The sequence below is a fragment of the Gavialis gangeticus genome, unplaced genomic scaffold (genome assembly GCF_001723915.1).
Source record: "Gavialis gangeticus isolate Ggan-Ray unplaced genomic scaffold, GavGan_comp1, whole genome shotgun sequence".
Classification (NCBI taxonomy): domain Eukaryota; kingdom Metazoa; phylum Chordata; order Crocodylia; family Gavialidae; genus Gavialis; species Gavialis gangeticus.
In genome coordinates, this window is record NW_017729024.1 from 107,214,556 (window position 1) to 107,230,262 (window position 15,707).

The following is a 15,707-nucleotide window of genomic DNA, read 5'->3' on the forward strand; positions in this document are numbered from 1 at the left end:
TATATATATATATATATATATATATATATATATATATGTATACATAGCACAATCATACTACACCATAGACAAAAGATGGTGTAGAGTTCAATAAAAATTATGCTGACATGATTTTCCAATGGTTACATTATTCAAAACTGGAAAAGCTATAGATAATACTGTTGAAATTATGGAACACCCTGATGAAATGTTCAAATATGAAAAATATATTATGTAAAAGATTACTTTTGCCTTTCCCATGTTTATTTATTAACTCTAAAGCTATGAAACAAAATTAATTATTTAGTAGTAATATTTAAGATTTAAACATTTTAAATTTATCAAAGTTTATTTCTGAAGATGGAAACACAAAAAGATAAGTACAACCTAAAGCATGACCTTGAATAGGAAGTGAGAAGTGCAACTCTAACAATCAATCACAACTGCCCCAAATTAACTGACATCACTATTTCGATTAGTTGTTATATATTTAGAAGGTATGAAAGAAAAAGTTTCAGTTGCTTCTTTGTTTTTCAGGTATTTCAACTGGAGTTGAAAGCACTCAGCTTTAATAGGAAGAGCTTACCGTCCTATTGGTTCAGGATCTCTATAAAGACCCAGATAACCTGGACATATTCAAAAGTGAAATATTCAAATGCCTTCCAAAGTTCATGTGCATTATACAAAATAAACCAGTTACTTAATCTTTTCAGTGAAATTTCCTTTTAAAATATTGAAGTATCACAATTTTATTCTGTATGACTTCCTAGCACACATCTTTTCCTATATGAGGAGAGAAACCACGTGGCTAGGGGAATTATGGCTACTCACCACTATGCTGTTCACGATTCACTAGTCAGCATGTGCTCATGTCACTGACACTGCCATTAGAAGAATTAGTAAAGAGAACTAGTGAAGATTTTTAAAAAGTCATTGTCTTTTAAATCCTTCTCAACTAGCTGGAATGCTAAAAACAGCCAGTATTCTCCTACAGTGGGTATGTCAACATGAGACATTTACTGTGCAATTGACTACTTAACTGAGCACTAAACATCTCGGCATCTACATATGCACCCCCATTAGGGTGCATGAAACTAATAAACCCTGCAGGTTAAGACTTGTAAATATATATCCTAACCTGCTGTGGAGTTTTTTCGGGTACAGCCGCACATGTGTAGAAGCTGCCCTGGCTTGCTAGGACACAGGGTGCTTCAGTGTGGGGCTAGCCAAGAGGCAGACCCCACGATGAAACACCTTTGTTTCCTAGCCAGCCACTCTGCAGCATGTGAAGCCCCATCGGAGTAGCCTTGGGATGGCAGACTGACTCTCTGGGCTGCTCCCATGGGGCTCCACACAATCCACATGAATAAACTTCAGAGCAATAGGCTCTGGAGTTTGTTGTTACTAGGTGTATGTTACATGACATGCCTCGGAGCAAAAAACTCCAGAGCAATAAGTTCTGGAGTTTATTTGTGCACATCAGTCACACATATAGAGAAACCCAATGTGTCACACTTCCCTCTTAATGCTGGATGAAGAAAAAGTTAATACTTTATTTAATTCAGCTATATATTTAACTAGTATTTTGTAATTAATTACTCTAGGATCTACCTGCAATTATTAAAGCATTGCAGACATTTAAATTTTTTTAATATTTTAAAAACAAATGTTTTATCACCCTTGAAAGCATGGTTCCCCTCCAGAGTAATATTAAGAGCTTATTATTTTGTATGAGGTTTCTCATCCAGTTAGAACAGGAACTACTTTCTACAAGATTTTCCCCCTCTGCTTGCAATTCAAGGCTTAAAACCTGTGACTTAAAAAGTTTTAAGCACTTCTCCAGGGGAGCTGCACTTTGTACTGCTCAAATGTTGATTGGTGTTAGTGCTAGTTTTAGTTTGGACAGTTCCACCTTCAGGTTAAAAACCATCTCTGACTATCCCCAAATTCCACAGGTGTAGCTCTTAGTTATGTCCATAGCTGTGATTTGCCACTAGTGGGCTGATGAGCAGGAACATGACTAGAACCTACAGCTGTGAGTTGCAGCTATAGGGCTGGTAAGCCAGGACAGGCTTCTCTATCTCTGGTCTGGTGGGGGTGTGAGAGAGATGGGTTGGGGCTGGGAGTGGGAACATGAAGCTGGGAGGCAGAGAGTTAATGGGATGGGGGTGGGTAATGAAATGGGAGGTAGAAAGGAAATAGGGGTGGGGAATGGGTGGTGAAATGAAATCAGCCACTGGAGGATTAAATAAAAAGTAGTAAAAAAAAATTAAAATAAATAAAAAGGAACTAAATCAAGAAGGTTTCAAGTTTTAATAAATTGGGATTGGAATGTAGGGGGTGCTTGTCTTGCTTACCTGGGGGTCTGGGTGGTGTGAGCCCTGAGGGAAGTTCTTTTGGGGGAGATACTGCCCCTGCCCTGAGAAGAAAGCCCCAGGTTATGGGGACCTGATGTAACTCCCTACCTTCTGAAAACACCCAATGGTCTCAGTTAGGGTTTAGGGCCTAAACATTTAACTCACACAAGACAACAGCAAATTTGAAAATGCATAGAAGCTAAACTTCAAGTGCCAAAAAAGTTTCATGAGAAATCGCAAGTATCTATGGCTTTTCAGGCACCTAAACAGTTAGGCAGGGATACTGTGGATTTCTTACTTGGATTTAGAAACCTAAATGCCACCTAAAAAGCAACCTAAGTGCATAATTCTTTTTTTGATCTGGGTGTAAGTGGTTTAAAACAGGGACTTCATCTTCCTCTTCATCAGTACAATGCACAGTACCCTAAAATTATTTAAAGAATGGTTTATTTTTAGAATAGGAAAATATATATCTTTTCTATCTTTAGGTTTTATTTATTTATTCTCAAGAACTGGTTACACTGTTTAAATGGTCCTTAATGTCATCCAATAGAAAAAAAAAAGATAAAATGATAGTGGGGGGGTGGGAGAATCGGAAAGAGGTCTTGGGTTTTATTACATGTACCTCTCTTGGCTGCAGTGAAAATGAATTAATCAAATAGGATTGAAAACAAAATCCGGACAGGCAGATCAGATAACTGGCAAACCTAACTGAATTTCATCTTTTTACACACACACACACACACACACACACACACACACACACACACACACACACACACACACACCCCCTCTGCCAAGGCTCTATATGGATGTATTTAAATTTAATACAACACACACACACACACACACACACACACCCTCTGCCAAGGCTCTATATGGATGTATTTAAATTTAATACAATGGTAAGGTTAAAAAAAATTCTGTCTTTGTTTAGTATTTTCATCTGCCACAAAATGAAAATTGCCAGTATTTTCATAAAGACTGACAGCCTGTCTACTGTCTGGTGTCACTGCCCCTCTGTCACCAGCACCTGCCTGTCCTACATTACAGCCTTTTTACAATGACAACAGGGAAAACTGAAATAGTGGAAAGTGTTGGGATTGGAAAGAGAGAAGCAAGATCTGAGCAGTTCATACCAGGTTGAAATTCAGCTCTGTGGGAGCTCAAGGCTGAACAATCATGGCTCTTTTTATTGAACAGTCAACAGATAAAATATACAAACCCAAAGCTTCTACCAAGCCAATAAGCACAGAATCATGCTCCCCATCTCATGCCACATAAATTCTTTTGTGCATGGTGACAGCTTCAAAAAGAGAGGTGGAAATTACTCCCAACTGGAATGGTCTATGGCTAGCTGAGTAAGGCACTTCCTCTGGAGATGAGATGTGGATTTGAATCCCTTTAAGATGAGGTAGTTTAGTACCCCATGTGGGAGTTGAGGGAATAATTATTTTAAAAGATAAATTAATTTAGATGCTCTTGAATTGGGAACCACAGCAGAACCTAAATATATGGTTTAAAATATATTCTGGAAGAGAACTAATTAATTGATTAACTTAGGTAAGATATCCAAATGATCTGTTTTTATGACTAAAGAAAGCTGTAAAAGAAATCTTTTCACCCAGGAGTATCAGACTAGAAAAATGAAAATGTCCAACAGACATTTGGGGGAGAGAGAGAGCGAGACAGACACACGGACATAGTATTAGACCTAAGATTTGTATTTCCTTTCATATCCTGGTTTAAAAATAAAGTACTTTCTTTGAGCACCCAATAATAGTGGATTTTTCTAGAAAAGATTTCCCTGAGGGGAGATATCAACAGTTTCAAGATGACCATAAACCCCAGGATATGTTACACAATCTGCATGATTCCACTTCACATTTTAAAAGGCACATTAAGGTCAATTTATAACATCTTCAGGGCTTTTTAGTGAGAGGGAAAGTAAGCAAGGCTTTATCCAGATAAATGATACTATGCCCTGAAGGAGGACACCATCTATGCAATATTACTTCCTAGACAATTGGATTTTATACAAAGCAATCTGTGCAATTGCAAATCACGCATCCCCTTGGATCACAAATAAACACTGAAAACATACTGGATTAAAAAGTCAGTGAAATAAGACTCTATGAAAGGAGTTGCATCCTTAAGAATATTCATGAGGATTCAAACGGAGTAGATTTGTGCATGAAAGCTATCCGGTTAATCTCTCATCAAGTTTGTAGGAACTATTTCTATTATAAAGAAAGGGTCTATTTGACTTTAGTATATACTCAAAATTCTCTGATTGAGATTTTAAATACAAAGTTATTGCTTCCGTATATACTCATGCCCTGCATGCATTAAAACATGTGAGTACCATAGCAAACAGCATGTAGGGAGAGGAGTTATAGTTAGGGCTCATCTCTCTGATCCAGCACAGCTTGAAGTAGAACAGAGGTTTTCTATCTTCCGGAATCAGGACCAGAAATGGTGGTCTACTATCTTTAAAGATTCTGAGGCCATCTGGGGTTTTGTCCAGCTTCTCTCTCTTTTTTACGGCAGAACAGCCTCCTCTACTTCACATTCTGCAGCTTACAGCACTCTTTTGCCACCGTCTTGAGATACTGGAAGAGAAGGCATGCTCCAAATACATACCCTTTTCCCCAGTTTCTACCAGAGGCCACATAGAGTTGCTATGCAGATCAGTGTATACTGATACACTGGCAAGAAGACCCTAACTTAACAGCTATTTTAATGTCTTACCCCTTTTCATTTGCACTGGTCAATTAACCTTTTAATTCATGCAATAGTATGGTAGCAAAGCAACCAACCTCTTTAAAATTCAGTCTTTAAGGACCCTCACAAAATCTCAACAATAAATACTAAGTAGGCTCAGTGAAGGTTAGATTCAAAGAGGGTTTACTGTTTGTGGTCCAAATTCAGCAAAATACTCGCATCCATCTCTAGTATCATTGACTTCAACTGGCGTTAAGAGTATGCTTAAATTTCCCCAGGCAATTAATCTGATGAATCAGGGCCTCTCTCGCACACTTTTAGCATGTACATAACTGCAGTACTTAAACTACCTTGCTTTCTTTAAGTTGAAAAGCCTGGGAATGATGTCAGCAAGAAAAGATGATATTGTAAGTAGCAGCCTTGCCACCCAGAACCAGGCAGAACCATATCACACATTAACCAATTTGCTATTTGCAAAAGACAGTCTCCTAAGTCACACAAATAAAAAAAATCCTAAAATAAGGGCAATATACAGTGGATGTGAAAAGAGGAGCTAAATATGTAGTAGAAATGCATAAAAAGAGACAAAGAAAAAGAGGAAATGATTTCTCAATGGAGTTTCCTATGTTGGTTTGTGGTAGCAATTCAGTTTATTTCAAGTTCTGGGAAAGGTTTAGAGAGTTTGTGATTTGAATTCAGCCCAAACCAAGCTTCCAGAGGCTGGTCCATCCCCTTATTCATCGAAATGGCATTTTATGGCTCAACAACCTTTGAACTAGAATTCTTGCAAACTGAAATGGGACATTTTTTCTGCATCCATTTAGTGACTAAAGCTGTTTTTCTGATGCTTAAACTCTATACACACCAAAAGAATAGTAACACCATCTAAAATATTCATCAGCAAGCTGCAATTCATATAGTCTAAAACTGGCTACCATTCTATTTTCTGCATGCTATTCCCTTCATAGATATATTCATGGTGTCACATTCCATCATACAACAATTTTTTGTCTTTACATCTGAAAGCTGAACACACCAACCTAACACTTCTAACACCTAGCCATTTCCATCCCTATGGTAAAATTTATGATTTTCAACTGAGTGCCAGTTCCTCCACTGTAACACTCTAATTGAGTAATTCTATCTAACTTAAGCTTACAGACTACCATTTGTTTAAATGATATCTATAGGGGGGGCCTTGATGTAAAAATTATGTACCAAAAGAAAACAATGCCTGACTTATTTGCTTCCAATTTTTCTCTTTTTCCTGCATCAGGGTAAATTAAAAAAATCCTAAATACATGATCCTGCTTAGAAGTAACCTACTGTCATTCTTTCTTCTCTAAAATATTCAGTGGACATCATTAGTCAGGCAACTAGCTGCAAAAATAGTTCATGATGTAAGGAAGAATACATTGCCTCTCTCTTTCTCTTCTGTTTCTGCTCAAGCCTCTCTCTTGGAAGGAAGCAAGAGAGAAGTCCCAATATGGCACAGGGAAATGAATAGAGGTATTGCTAGCCCACAGAGAGTGTGAATGCTTCTTAAGTGTATCAGAGCGTTGGCTTGTCATTTTTCTTCTTCATTTTCCTTTTAGTATTTTGAAATAACTAATATGTTACCAAGAAGCAGCTTCTTAAATCTCATCCAAACTAACTCCCCAGGGTTGTCATTATGTTGGCAACCTAAAATGATTGGCTAACAGAGCATATCAGTCGTGCAGGGGAGTGCAAAGTAATAAAGGGGAAGGGGAAGGAGAAGGGAGAGAGGAAGGAGAAGGAGTGTTTTTGTGGCTTTGTTCCCCCACTTTTAGTAGCATGTCAAGTGTAATTATGCTCCTGTCATCTGCACCTAGAAGACAGGTTCTTAGTTATGATATCTTGCCTGGCATATAAATGCTGTTGAGAGGTCTCTGTGACATTGTTTCAGGCAGTCTGACTGTAGAGATGACAGGACCTTGGCCCACATGCAAACATCAGAACCCCCAGGATGGTAAGGCTCTCTGAAATAGAGTACATAAGAAACTCAAGAAGATAGGGTTAACATTTGGCTTTGCTGATCTAGGTAAATCTAACTGGGATAAGGGTCTTTGCTTCAAATGTTCAACTTGTCTAGGCTTAAAATTAGCAACCCTGTGATTATGGGAGTGTCTTATCTAAAATGTCATTGAGACAAGTTTAAAGACCTATATTACTAACAATGAAGTTATTTCACTTTTGTGAAAAATCCCTTAAAAGTAATCTAATTGTCATGGTTCAAAAGGAGCATAGAAAAAATAGAAGTAAAAGATGTTTAAGCGACTTAGATTTTCGTTACAAGGAATGAAAGATCAGACATGGCCAAAACAGGAAAGCAAATGAAATCATCTGAGAGGGAGAATGTGTTCCTCTGATGTCATCATACATAGAAAATTCAAGGACTCCCTTCCTCCCTCTGCTTTCAGGTAGAATTGAGAATTTAATGTTTTGATGAATATTTTAGTATCTCCTTGAAAAGAAGAAAGACAGATTGATGCACCTATACTAAAACAACAGCCTATAAAAAATAAATTGATTCCCACACTGCACACCTTGAGTTACTATTAATTTTCTGATTAAGATATACATTCATTCAGTTGGATTAAGGGACCAAACCTCCCAGCTCCTCAAGAACAATATTTTCAGTTGTAAATATTCTAATTGGGGCTTAGAGAGCAAGTCTGGCTCTTAATGAAGAGAGAGCCTCTAGGGGAGCAAATAGACTGGATTATTTTGTAAGTCATGCACTTAAGCATGGAAATGCCCAACTCTCAAAATACCCTGCTGCTTGCCTTGCTTTTACCGATGGTATGAATATTGCTTATAAGTACTTGGCAACAACCCAGTTTGAATTTGGTCTAAGTCTTTGAGCATTTGAGATCTTTTTCTACCTTTAAGGATCAACACTTCTGAAGAACCACCTCTTCTAGGCTGGATGGAAATTATTCATTGGTCTGTAAATATATAACATACCATCAATTGAAAAAGAAAAGGCGTGTGAGACTGTGAGTAATCCTAAATCTGCGACAAAGTCATAAAAACATACCTGACTGCAGACCTGTCTGACATTAACACTTGAAATATTTCTGGCTCAACTGGGGTCAGTAAGAAAAAGACTGAAAAAAATCAACCAAGACATTGGATTAACAGAAACTTCACACAGAATAAGAACAGAAGCATATTCTGCCTGAGAATTTTGAGTTTATCAAAGTTTGATTGCTCTCCTTCGAGAAGTCATTGACACTAATTCACAGCAATTCTGGAATTGTGGACACTGGTGGGTCAGGTTTTCTATAGCAAGCTTATTATTCTACCTTATGAAGTACCAAAAATAAATATTATATAGAGACACATGCTGGCATGGCATAAGGATTTTATCAGCAGGAGTTGGATAAGCCTGTATGAACTCTCAAGTGGCAAAGCCATGAACAAACTCTGCAGGTCATCCTGAATAAGTAACAGTAAAATCTTTGTGCCTCATGAGTCCATCACCTGACTCTATGTAGTGCACATTAAAGAGACAAGCTATTTCAAAAGTGCCTTAAAATGTGTCAGAGGCAAGGATTTCTTTGGGTGATATCTTTAATTGGATTTGGAATAGAGGTAGATAATCTTTTGAATGCAAGACATTCTTCTTCATGTGATCTTGCTTGTCTAACCAACCATGTAGTTGGTCCAATAAAAGATTTCTCCCAAAAAATCCTTGCCTCTCACATAATTCCTAGAACATCACAGCTACAGCATCACTTTAACTCTAACTTAAAAAGTGTTAGAGGCTGTGACAGATGTGAAAAAAAAACAAAACCAAAAAAAACCACAGCACTTTACTAGAAGAGGAAGCACATTAGTTTGATCCAGCTCCCTAGCATCTGTATAGATCGAGTGCTTCAGCTGGCCTTTTTGGCGTTTTTATCTAAATTTGATTCAATCAGCTATTAGATAAAAGCGCCAAAAAGCCCCACTGGAGCACCCGATCCGTACATACATTGGTGAGCTGGGTCAAAGTAAAACAATGCCTCTTCTGGGTAGTGCAGGGATGCACCAAGCTGAAAGTAAAGCACTGTTTTTTCTTTTTTTTTTTTATGTCTGTAAGCAACCAAAATTACTGGGACTATCCTGCATGTCCCTCCACTTAAAAAGTTTGGCTTGAAACCATAAGCCAGTATATACCACATCAGAGGCAGAAACAAAATATCATACACTTTTTAAAGTTATTTAAAATTAAGTTCTTTATCATACAGAGTAATACAACAAATGTAAAGGCTAATATCTTCTTACTGGTCCCTTGAGTAATCCCTTGATATGATATGGATGGATGGAGGGAAAAAGGGAGGCAGGCAGGCAGGTAATCTGTTAATTTTCTGCCCCCTCTTAAGTCTTCGGGCCCCCCTGCTACCTATAGTGTCTGTCCTCCCCACCATGAATTCTCCTCTCCTCCTGCCCTGCCCCTCTCCCCCATGTACCCTCCTCAGGTGGGGGGGACTTTCTACTATTTATTTATTTATTTAAAATATTCTTTACTTCCACAAGTCAGAGAAGAAGCTCAAGGAGACAGAAACGTCATGGAGACAGAGTGGTGGGTGGGTGTCAGAAGACATGTACCCCAGTCTGAATTTGCTGGGACATGGCCAGTAACCAGGTGGAAGGCAAGAAGACTATATGAAGTGGGCCTGCAGAACTTGTGCAAATTGAGATGATGCTCAGGCCAAAGCTAGTGAAGAAGCCTCAGCTTCTGCCACTGCAGTGGTCAAAGCTAACCACGAGAAGGGCAAGAGGTGTAAGGCAGAGAGCAAGAGGGGCCAAGAGCCTACTACCTGGACCATGGAGGTCTTGCCCACAACCAAGAAAAAGGCCTCCACAATTCAGAAGAGGAACTCAGGCTTCCTTAGTGGAAAGCACCACCTGTGACCTGAGCCCTCTGCAGCAATGAATGAAATGTGCTGGCACAACTCACACAGACATAGCCAGTAACCAGGAGGAGGGTGAGAAGACTATATATTAAAGGCAGGGAGGGTTTTCCCAAGCAGGAAGTCTTCCCCTTATCAAAAGACACGTACTGTACCCCAGTCTGAATTTGCTGGGACATGGCCAGTAACCAGGAGGAGGGTGAGAAGACTATATGAAGTGTCATATAGGGTTATAGCTCAGGAGCACAACTTGCTTTGTGGCCAGCAATTCAAAAGTTACAAGGGTGCAACAGAGAAGTGCAGAGCTGAGCAAGTGGGGTGAAAACCCCACAAACCTGGGCCTACTACCTAGACCCCAGGAGGGAATTTGTCAGAGGTCTTGACCAGCAACCAAGAAGAAAGCCTCTGCATTTGTGCCCAGCAGCAATCCTCTAATTATAGTTCCATAATATGCTGATTAGCAAACAGGGCCAGCAACCAGGAGGAGGGCTAAAATAATATGAAATGGATCTTGTGCAACTCTTACCATACTCAAGCTGATGCTCGGGCCAAAAGCCTGCAAAGAAAGCCTCCACAATTCAAGTAGTACACAGAAGAGAAGCCTCAGCAGTACTTGTAGCCAGCAACCAGGAGGAAGTAATACAAGTTCAGTAAGGGTAGTATGTAAAGCAGAAGGGTATATATTTCTTCTGTATGGGAATATAGGGGCCTAGGGTAGACTTTGAACCAGGAGGTGGGCATTTCCTTCAAACCCCTCTCTGGGGAAAGAGGCAGGGAGGGCACATAATCACCTGCCTTAGGCTCAGCTTTCTTATCATAAGGAATCGAACTGTAATTATAAGTCTATATAACATAACTCTATATCATACATATATACATACATATATATATATGGTGGAGACCCAAGATGTGTGTGATGTGTTCAGGGTGATAAGGCAGATCTACCTGCTTTGAAATGCTGATAAGGAATTGAACTATTACAATCATTATTGACCATTAAAAAAGCAGCATTAATATTACTATTACTATAAACACTTATTAAGCTATTAGTATTGAAATTAATAGTTGCCTCCTATTATTAGTATTACCTGTTATTGTATTATAAGTCTATATCAGGCAGGATGAAAGTTAAGTATAATTATAATGCATAATAATTCAAATATTGAGAGAATCCTGAAGGAAATGTTGTCAACTGCTTCATTTTCTCTTTCTTCCTTTCTCTTTCTGCCTCTTGTCACACCAACAGGAATCAAATCAGCCTGTGGCTAGCAGTGGAAGGGGATCTAAAAACTGGAGGGAGGCAGGATAGAAAGAGCATTGGAATTTGTAGTGGTGCCTCTTGTGCACCTCGCATACCTTCCTTCACACCCATAAAATTCCACCAGCCCTGTTTACAGTAAATTTGAACCAAGCAATGCATCCCACCCCCAGCCAGAGATGACCGTATCAGGGTGAAGGGCAGTGGTGTACCGACGGTGGCAGGTGGCACGGCTGCCCCAGCACAGATGAGAAGGGGGGCACCATTGGCAAGTGTGAAGGGGACATCACCAGTCCATGCTGCTGCCCCTCCCCAATCGACACTGTCACAGAAGGTGTCTTGTCTGTGGTGGTTTCTCCATAGAGCCCGGTCCACTGGATTAAACAACAAAAATTGATACCTACCTGCCTGCTTGTGCAAAATAATTTTATTACAGAAGCACAGCCTGTTTTCCCTAAAGTGGCAAAAGTTTTGAGTAGCCTACTACATTACCAGGAGAGGAGCAGGCAAAACATTTTTTGTTTGCAAGCTTGATTACATAAGAACACCAGTGGCTGCTAAGCTCAGGATGAAAGGATGTGCAAAAGCCCCAATGCACTGGGGTGCCAGGGTGAAGAGTTGAAAAAGCAGCTACACCAAGCTCCAGACTATATAACACTGTGCAGTCCCTGCCCTCCGCTTGGTGCAGATGGGTAAGAATTCACTGCTGACAAAGAGGGGCAAAATGGAGAATGAGGATGAAATACGTGACATGGAGGACATGGAGCAGGAGAAGGAGGAGGAGGTGGCAGTACTGCTTCAGAAAATGCTGTTTACCTGGGGATTACTGCTGGAACGCTTGAGAAGGATAGTAACTATGCTACAGCGTTCAGTGGCAAGTTGTGGTCCTGCTTTAATTGCATTAATGACAATAAGAAGAAGATACAGGTACCAAGAGGACTTGGAATACAAAGAGGAAAGCAAAGAAGTGGACTTTGACCAGGCTCTGTGGAGAAACCTGAAGAGGACCAGAATCTGCATGGTGTGGGCTTGTGAAAGCAGCTCGGATTGGTGGGAGTGAATTGTGATGACCACTTTGAATGACCAGCAGTGGCTGGAGGTGTTCCAAATAAAAAGTTCTATTATATCATCTCAATGTTGGGGCCCTACATCACGAGGCAGGACACTAACTTGTGTTGGGCCATCCCACCAGACAAGAGTGTTGCAATGGCCATCATAAAACTGACTAGCCCATCCAGCCTCCGCTACATTGTGAACCAGTTTGGTGTGGCTGCCTGCATGGTCAGGCTGGCAACTTGTAAGGTATGCCAGCTGCTAAAGGAGATCACTGGAAACAAAATTATCCACCTAGTGAATCTGCAGCAAGTCACAGATGACTATAATGAGAAGGGGTTCCCAAACTGCGTGAGGGTTTTAGACATCCCAGTGCTGTGCCCTGCAGGGAGGTGGAAGACATACACAAACAGGAAAGGATATGCCTCCATGATCCTTCAGAAAAAAACTGAACATTCAGGAAAAAAACTGAACTCCTGAATGCCCACTTGCTTCAGTATTTCACCGGACCAAGGGGAAAGTCAAGTAAGATAAGGCTCATAGGGGACATGCCAGGATTGACAGCCTCCCCACTGTGGATGCTGGGTGGGTGCAATATCAACTAGAAAAGCTAGACATTTGTAAGTCAGCAGGACCAGATGGACTTCATTCAAGAGTGCTGAAGGAGCTGGCTGAGGTCATTGTGGAACCCCTGGCAAAGCTCTTTCATAATTCGTGGAGCACAGGGGAAATTCCTGAGGATTGGAAGAGAGACAACATTGTGCCCATCTTCAAGAAGGGGAAGAGGGAGTACCCAGGCAACTATAGGTCAATCAGCCTAACCTCCATCCAGGAAAAATCCTGGAAAAGCTCATTAAAGAATCTATATCTGATACGCTCGCAGAAGGAAAGATTCTGAATGACAGCCAGTATGACTTTGTTGCGGGTAGGTCTTGTCTTACCAATCTCTTCTCCTTCTACGACCAGGTCTCTTGCCACCTGGACATGGGAGATGAGGTAGACGTTATATACCTAGACTTCCAAAAGGCTTTTGATCTAGTATCTCACGACACCCTTGTGGGAAAATTGGAAGATTGTGGGCTCAGCTGCTTGACAGTTCAGTGTGTGGGAAACTGGATACAGGGTAGGACCAAGAGAGTTCTCATGAACGGATCTGTGTCATCCTGGCGTGAAGTGGCCAGCGGTGTTCCTCAGGGGTCCGTGCTTGGACTGGTGCTTTTCAAAATCTTTATCAATGATTTATATGAGGGAGTGAAAAGCTCACTGGCCAAGTCTGCAGATGACACCAAGTTATGGGGCAGTGTGGTCACATCAGAAATAGGTTGCAGATCCAGACAGACCTGGACAGCTTGAGAGCTGGGTAGACTGGAATCAGATGAAATTTAATACTTCCAAGTGTAAGGTGCTCCATCTTGGGGCAAATAACCCTCAACATCCATACAGGCTTGGTGGTGACAGCTGGCTTGCACCGCAGCTGAAAGGAACCTAGGGGTAATAATTGACCATCGCATGAATATGAGCCATCAGTGTGAGGTGGTGGTCAGCAGGGCAAATAACACGCTGTCATGCATCAACTGATGCATTTCATGTAAAACTAAGGAAGTGATATTCCCGCTGTACTCAGCACTGGTGAGAACACAGTCGGAGTACTGTGTTCAGTTCTGGGCACTGCACTTCAATAAAGACATGGAAATACTTGAGAGGGTCCAGAAAAGAGCCACTGGGATGATCAGGGACTTGCAAGGCAAGCCATATGAGGAGAAGCTGAGAGACCTGGGCCTCTTTAACCTAAAGAAGAGTAGGCTGAGAGGGGACTTGATAGCGGCTTACCACTATATCAGAGGAGTGCATCAGGAGCTCAGTGAACAACTATTCACTAGGGCACCCCTGGGGAAGACCAGGACCAATGGATACAAACTCCTGGAAGGTTGCTTCAAGCTTAATACCAGGAAAAACTCCTTCACAGTCAGGGTATCCAGACTGGAATCAACTCCCTCCAAAGGTGGTGCAGTCATCTACCCTGGAGGTTTTCAAGAAAAGACTGGACAGTCACCTCACTGGGTCCACCTAACCCCATTTGTCTTGCTGTCTAGAGCAGGGGGACTGGACCCGATGATCTGCAAGATCCCTTCCAGCCCCTAACAATCTATGAATGAAAGCTGTGGTGGACCATTGGGGCTGGTTCAAGGACATTTATACCGGGTGGACTGGCAGAGCACATGATGCATGTGTTCAGAAATTCCCCTCTGCCCGCTCTAGGAGAAAAGACACTATGCACCCAGCATGGATCCATGGTGTCACCATTTCCCCAGTAATATTAGCAGACGCTGCCTACCCACTAAAGCCCTGGCTCATGAAGCAGGGAGCATCACCAGCCCACAGAATCTGGCTTTTAATTACCGCCTGATCAGTTGCAGGATGGCCGTGGAATGTGTGTTTGGCCAACTGAAAGGATGATGGAGAGCACTTAGGTGCCAGATCAAGATGGAGCAAGAAAATATCACTACCTTTATTGTGGCAGCCTGTGCGCTGCACAATATCTGTGAGAGGTTTTCAAGGAGTTGAGGGAAGAAGAAATGTGACAGGCACTTAGAGAGAAGGTTCAGGATGGACATCAGGAGACATTAATTTACAGTTAGGGCTGCCAGGCTCTGGAATGGGCTCCCAAGTGAGGTGGTACTCTCACTTATCTTGGGGGTCTTCAAGAGGAGGCTGGACAGACATTTGGCTGGGCTGATATGACCCCAGCACCCATTGTTGCCCGGGGCAGGGAGTCAGAACTGATGATCTGTTTAGGCCCCTTCCGACCCTAAGCACTATGATACTAGGCAGTGGCCAGACAACAGAGATGTGAGGCAGCAGCAGCACAGGCAATGAGGAGATATCCTCAAGGAGAGGCTGGTTGGGCAGCCCTTGTGTGTGATTGTCTGGCAGGATATATTGCTGACAACAACACCTAGCGCTTTGTTCTAAAATAAATTCATTTTTTTACACTTTAAATCTGCATCTGTCTACAGGGGCATGTGGTGTTGCGAACAGGGGGTGAAAGGGAGGATGGTCAGGGGAAGGGGGAGTGTGGTGGCCAGAACCAGAGGGGTTACTATCATGAGCAATAAATATATGCTTTTGGAGACATCCAGGCAATTGTTTAGCAGTTAAGATTAGCTAATGCAAAGCTTGCAAGTTTGCAACCTGCAAGTGGAATCTGTCTGTCACAATTTAACCAAAGTGTTGAATCTAACTGTTTGCACTGATCATGGGCCCCAAAAATAAGCAAACTACAAGATTAGCTGATCTACCAGGTTTTTTAAAGGTCAGCCGTAACAAGATCTGTCAACCTAATAAAATTAGCACATTCCTAGGAATCCAAGGAATAAAAAAAAAAACCAAGGAGATGAGCTTGGGCAGGTAATG

The 15,707-nt window shown here is 41.3% G+C and overlaps 1 protein-coding gene across 1 annotated transcript in view; it reads right to left on the bottom strand.

The window, feature by feature from the left end:
- Positions 1–15,707, bottom strand: part of ADAMTSL1 (ADAMTS like 1) — a 936,448-nt gene that overhangs the window by 697,153 nt on the left and 223,588 nt on the right. The gene's annotated exons all lie outside the window — the stretch shown is intronic.